Here is a 6638-nt window from a genome sequence, read left to right as displayed (position 1 = left end):
AATTTTGGGGGCACTAATAAAAGAAAAACCAAATCCTAGAACTATTAGGCTCGGTTGAAACAAGACGTGAACAAAAAGGAAAGGATTATATATTTAGATTAGAAAGAGTAAGAAAATCTAGGATCCCCTCTTCTTGTTTCCTTTGTTAACTTTTGGAAACAAATTAGATACAAAAGAAATATCCCGGAGAGCATTCTAGTTTTTTTATCTAAAAACTGATTTACGTTTTTTTTTGTTTTTTTTAATTCATTTTTTCTGTTTTTTTTTTAATTTTATTCTTTTATTTTCTTTGTTCTTAGTATTCAAGAAATCCCAAGACTTACCAAGAACGAAATCTTGATAGAACCGCTCTGATACCACTTGATAGCAACTAGGTCGGGAATTCATACTATAGTAAGAATTTGAGAAGTAAATGCGGAAGCAATAACAACAAGGAATTGAACAACTAGAATTAAAGAGATGAAAATAAAGGATATGGGAAAAATCAAGGAAGAATTTCCAAGAACTTCCAAGAACGCAAGTTCTATAGCCTTGACAAGATCAAAGTAACAACGTCTTGATTTATGGAAGAAATCAAACGCCTTTACTTAAAAACAAATCAAAACAATATATTCGGATCTTGACCGCTTTACGAGTAACTTGAGACAACAATTAATAACTAGTATTAATCGCCTTCTAAGAATACCACAAAGGAATCAAAGATATCACAAAAGAGAAGTAATCTTACTACCTTGAACTATGAACTAGTAAAGGTTGAAAGATAAATCTCAAAGCACAAGTAACAAAGGTTCAAAAGAACTCTCAAAGTATGATATACTTAATCAATAAATGTTGTATCTTATGAATGAGAAGAACTCCCTATTTATAGGAATACTAAGGCATAAAAGTCCTTAAAATTAGGTAGGGTGGTTGCTAAGGCATACAAAGTCATTACAATTAGGTAGGGTGGTTGCTAAAGAGTAAGAAAAGTCATTAAAATTAGGTGGGGGCGGCCAAGACCCTTTGGGGCAGATTTGGGACTTAAAACAACTAGTTTGGGCTATTGGTTTGGACTCCAATTGGGCTCCTTTTGAAACACCCCCTTTTGGACCTCTTTTAAACTTATTTTGAGCCCTTTTTTATGGACTTCAAGGGCTGATTTGGTGACCCAATCTTCGTCCTCTTGGACTTCAATTTGGACCACCATATAATTGTAAAATTTGGACAATTCATTTCATTTGGTCTTGAGCTCTTCCTCTACAATTAAAAGCTTCTTTATTTGTCATTGAAGTCTAGCAACCTTAGTTTGCAACTCTTTAGCTTGAGATCTTGTATATGGCCTTGGAGCTTCCAAAACTCTATCCTTGTCCTTGATGTTATCACCTAGCCAATTCACATCATTTATCCTTGAGCTCTTCCTCCCAATTAATAACTTCTTCATTTGCACTTGAAGTCTAATGATCTTTTTTTGTAATTCTTTAGCTTGACATCTTATTAAAGGGCATCTTTGAGATTCGAAAGCTTCATCCTTGTCCTTGAATAGAGTTGAGCTTCCTAGGATGCTATAAACACATATATACATGCCAAGCCTATGGACTGGAGACTGAAAGCTGCAAAAAGAAACCCAGAATACTATGTCCACAATAGCCTCTAAGAATGTCATAAGCACTGTCGGGAGAAGGCCCCGACTATACCCAAAATGTACGACAAAAGTAACCATGATATGAAAGCTCCAGAAAGAGGTGGAGCTTACCAACTCACAACTGAACCCCGAAATTCTAGCGGAGGGGTCGATCAGAGTCCCTACCTGGACCTGCACGCACGAACAAAAATGCAGTGTCCCCAGGCAATGGGACATCACTACAAATAAAAATGTACTGGTATGTAAGGCAGAAAGTAGAATCATACATATCTAATGTAAAAAAAGTAATAGAGATAACACCTGACACTGAAACTCTGATAGCCTCCATGGCCGACATCTGATCTCATAGTAATCAAATATGCATGGTATGCTCATGTAATCGTATGTCGTGAATATATATATATATATATATTGATGCAAATGTATGCAATAGCCAACCAAATGCTAGCAATGGTGGTCTCTCCCGGTAGCTAACCGATATCATATTGCCAACCTATGGCCATCTGTACAATATATATATAGTTTTTCGGGCAAATAGGCCCCTTACCTCCGATTATAGCTCGAAGTCCATGCATAGTATGCCATGTATGATATGAACTTTGAATGCACATAATAGGCCATAACAAGAACTTAGCCAATCTTGGCTCATTGGTACTTTTATTCTCATAATCTCATAATCACCTTCGTATCGCATAAAATTATCTCGTGGAACCTTATATGTTTTTTTTGAATAAGCTTGAAAACTTAACTCGATTTTTAAAAAGATAACTTAACTCTGAAGATGTTCATAAAAAGCTTAAGGTGCTTCACTTAGTCCTTATATTTAGTAAAAGAAAGTATTTCAAAAATCAAGTGTTTTAGTAATTTAAACATAAAAATTATATTTGAGATTTTTGGAAATCGACGTGTCACTTTAGAGATTTTAAAATACACTATAACAAGGAAGAAGGACTGATCGCAAATACTAAATGCCTTTATTTTTTCAGTCACACAACCCAAAGACGAATTCATATATATAGACATATAGTTAAGAAATCCGACAAAATGACATATATAGATGTCGAATACCCTATTTTACCGAATGAGTGGAATATCAACCTAATAGCATCATGCAAATACTTCAGCTACGATCCCAAAGCCTTTCACAAAAGGTCTTTCTAGCAATATAATAGGAAAATATCACATTTGACGTCTTAGGAATTTCCTAGAATTCGTGCTAAAAGGAAGGACGGATCTTAGCCTTAACATACCTTTCCAATGAATGTCCGAATGCCTGTAGTTCCTTCACGAAAGTTGTTCCTTACGTCCTAAGCTTAGAAAATTTATTAGAGAGATTTATGATAACTTTTGCGGACCTTTATTTCGCAACTTGCTTGACTCCAAAACTTGACATGTGACCAGTGTGATATTATCATACCTCATAACACATTATTCTTAGCATATTAGACACTCTTAGTCTTATCCCACAGGTGCAAGTTAACTTAAACCTTCCGAACGCACGGGGTGCTACCCGAGCCATTTCTTTAACCACAAACCTTTGTTTAAGGGATTCTTTTAACCTAAAGCTTTAGTTTAGTTCCTTGATATTACCACACATTTTCAGTCTTATTCTCCCAATATGCTATACCCAATCATATATACCTAATATAACCATGCCACATTACGTATATTACGTAAGAGAAGAGAGAAAAAAAACACATGGGATCTCACAGCCTCCCCCCCCCTAAGAACATTCGTTCGCGAATGGGTTAAGTCAATTCCTTGGTTTCATTTCTTTTCCGCTAAAGCATTATTTGTGAGGCTATATTTGTTACATTTGCAAAGCATAAATCAAATTTTGAAGATTCCAACTACTAGGCTTCGTATAGCTATCTCGCAATAAGAAATTTAAATTGCACTTTCAAGTCATTTAAAATCCAATTAAGTTGTTGTAAAGAAATAATTGCCAATTATTTAAATGCAACTCACCTTAAGTCATAAATAGGTGGGGGTACTTCTTCCTCATTTCCTCCTCAGCTTCCCAGGTCATTTCCTCGATGTTCTTATTTCGCCATAACACTTTTACGGAAGCCACTTCTTTAGTTCGAAGCTTTCTTACCTACCGATCTAAAATAGCTACTGGTACCTCTACATAAGATAAGTCTTCAGCAATGTGAATATCCTCAATGGGCGTAATACGTGAAGGATCTCCAATGCACTTCCGCAACATAGATACATGAATCACGGGATGGACTGCTTCCAATTTTGAAGGCAAATCAAGCTCGTATGCAACCTTACCAATCCTCTGAATAATCTTATACGGTCCAACATACCTGTGGTTGAGCTTCCCCTTCTTTCCAAATCACATGATGCCCTTCATAGGCGATACTTTCAGGAAAACCCAATCTTCTACATCAAACTCTAAGTCTCGTTGTCGAACATCTATATAAGACTTTTGCCGACTTTGTGCTGTACGCAACCGATCTCTAATAAGTTTTACCTTTTTCATTGCTTGCTGGACTAAATTAGGACCTAGCAACTCTACTTCCTCGACCTCGAACAAACCGATCGGCGACCTACACTTTCGCCCGTATAGTGCTTCGTAAGGAGCCATCTGAATACTAGCTTGGAAGATGCTATTATAAGCAAACTCAATAAGAGGTAGATGATCATCCCAACTTCCTTTAAAAACTAGCACGCAGGCACATAACATATCCTCAACTGTCTAAATAGTACGCTCTACCTGTCCATCAGTTTGTGGATGAAAAGCGGTGCTAAGATTTACCTGCGTGCCTAGACCCTTCAAAAAAGATTTCCAAAAATGTGTTGTAAATTGAGCCCCTCGATCAAAGATAATAGATAATAGCACTCCATGAAAGCGAACAATCTCTTGAATGTAAAGCTTAGCATAATCCTCGGCTGAATATGTCGTCTCGGCTGGCAGGAAATGAGTAGATTTTGTAAGCCTATCAATAATTACCCAAATAGCATCATACCTTCGTGGAGTGCGAGGAAAACCAGTGATGAAGTCCATATTTATCATGTCCCATTTCTATAATGGAATTTCAATATACTGAGTTAGGCCTCCAGGTCTCTGATGTTCAGCTTTAACTTGCTAGCAATTAGGACATTAAGCTACCATCTCTGCGATATCTTTTTTCATTCCATTCCACCAATAGATCTGTCGAAGGTCCCGATACATCTTTGTCGCTCCGGGGTGAACTACATATCTAGAATAATGGGCCTCCAAAAGAATCTTGGCACGGAGCTCTCCGACTGTTGGTACACATAAACGGCCCTGCTATCTATGGACTCCATCTCCAGTTAGCTCAAATAAAGGTTGTCGTTGTTGTGGAATACTTTCCCTCAGTTTTATAAGCTCAGGATCTTCGTATTGTCGCTCTTTCACTTCATAACAAAAGAAGATTTTGCTGTATTCTGAACGAGAATTTGTCCACCCTCTGCGTCTACCAAACGCACATGCAAACTAGCTAGCTGGCATAGATATTTGGTCATCTTTACCTTATCAACTTCAACATGGCTTAGACTGCCCATGGACTTCCAGCTAAGGGCATTAGCAACAATATTAGCTTTGCCAGGATGATATAAAATAGAACATCATAGTCCTTTAGTAATTCTAGCCATCTTCTTTGTCGTAGGTTCAGCTCCCTCTGTTTAAATAAATACTGAAGGCTCTGGTGGTCGGTGAAAACATCAATATGAACCCCATACAGATAATGCCGCTAAATATTTAGGGCGAAGACAACTGCGGCTAACTCAAGATCGTGCGTAGGATAGTTCTGTTCATGTTTCCGCAACTGTCTGGAGGCGTACGCAAAACCTTACCATGTTGCATACGAACATAGCCTAGGCCAATTCTTGAGGCATCACAATATACAACATAACCCTCGGTACCATCCGAAAGAGTCAAGACAAGTGTCGTCGTAAGCCTTTTCTTTAGCTTCTGTGTCTTATTATTTGAGTCATACAATGTCCAACATGCTTTATTTGCAATTATTTGTTTCAACAACTTATTTGTTAAAGGACTGATTCATAAATATAAGTTCGGACAGGACCCGCAGTTGTGGACCAAGAGGGGTGCCTAACACCTTCCCCTCAAGGTTATTTCGAGCCCTTACGCTAAATCTCTGGTAACACAAACCAATCCAAGAGTTAATTGCTCTAGGTGACCTAACGCACCATAATCTGTTAGGTGGCGACTCTTCAAAATACCCAATTCCCAAAATGAAATGAGTTATTACCCCCCATAAATGTCGAAACCCGGACCTTTTCTTCCCCGTAAAAAGGGGAGGAAAGAAAAAATGGGCGCGACAGCATGGACTCTGCTGTGGATACCTTTAAGCTCTTACCGTAACGAACTTCTTTTATGAATTAGTCCAAGCATGTTTTATCCCATACCTTTTCCCCTTATTTGGATTTAACTGTCTATTTTCTTTTAAGCATTTATGTTTTTCTTATTCCTGAAACTAACTTGTCTTTTTGTTTCTTTTTCCTATAACAGTCTTTCAATTATTTAAATACCGCATTTATTTTTCCTACATGCAAATACTTGACTACATGTTATTAATTGTTGCATAAATCATGCTCCACATAATATTCCACTCTTGGGTATCAAATCCTATAGCAACGCATAAATGTTTGGTTGCGCTCTTCCTATTTACTACCCTTAAATTCGGAAAGACTTATTTGCGGTAAAACCAATCAATCAGCGGTGCAGTCAACGGGTCTGTGCCTTCCCACTCAAGTTGTCCTCTTGAGGGTACCAATCTAAAACCCCATAGTAGCCTTACTCTGATCAAAATTGTGCATGCATCATGGTCAAACCTAGTCAGATCAGTTATGTTGTCCACATAATGATCCTTTAAGATAAGCCTTATCCAAAGTCCACCGGGGTTTCCATAATCCCAACAGACACAACCACATTCTTTGCATTAATTTGGAGAACTAAATGCCAATATGCTAATCATGAATGTATAAATAGTCGAGTATGGTGGGGGAGAAAGGCCTAACCCTTTTG

The sequence above is a fragment of the Nicotiana sylvestris genome, chromosome 3, assembly GCF_000393655.2.
Source record: "Nicotiana sylvestris chromosome 3, ASM39365v2, whole genome shotgun sequence".
Taxonomy (NCBI): Eukaryota; Viridiplantae; Streptophyta; class Magnoliopsida; order Solanales; family Solanaceae; genus Nicotiana; species Nicotiana sylvestris.
Note: the sequence above shows the minus strand (reverse complement) of the source record.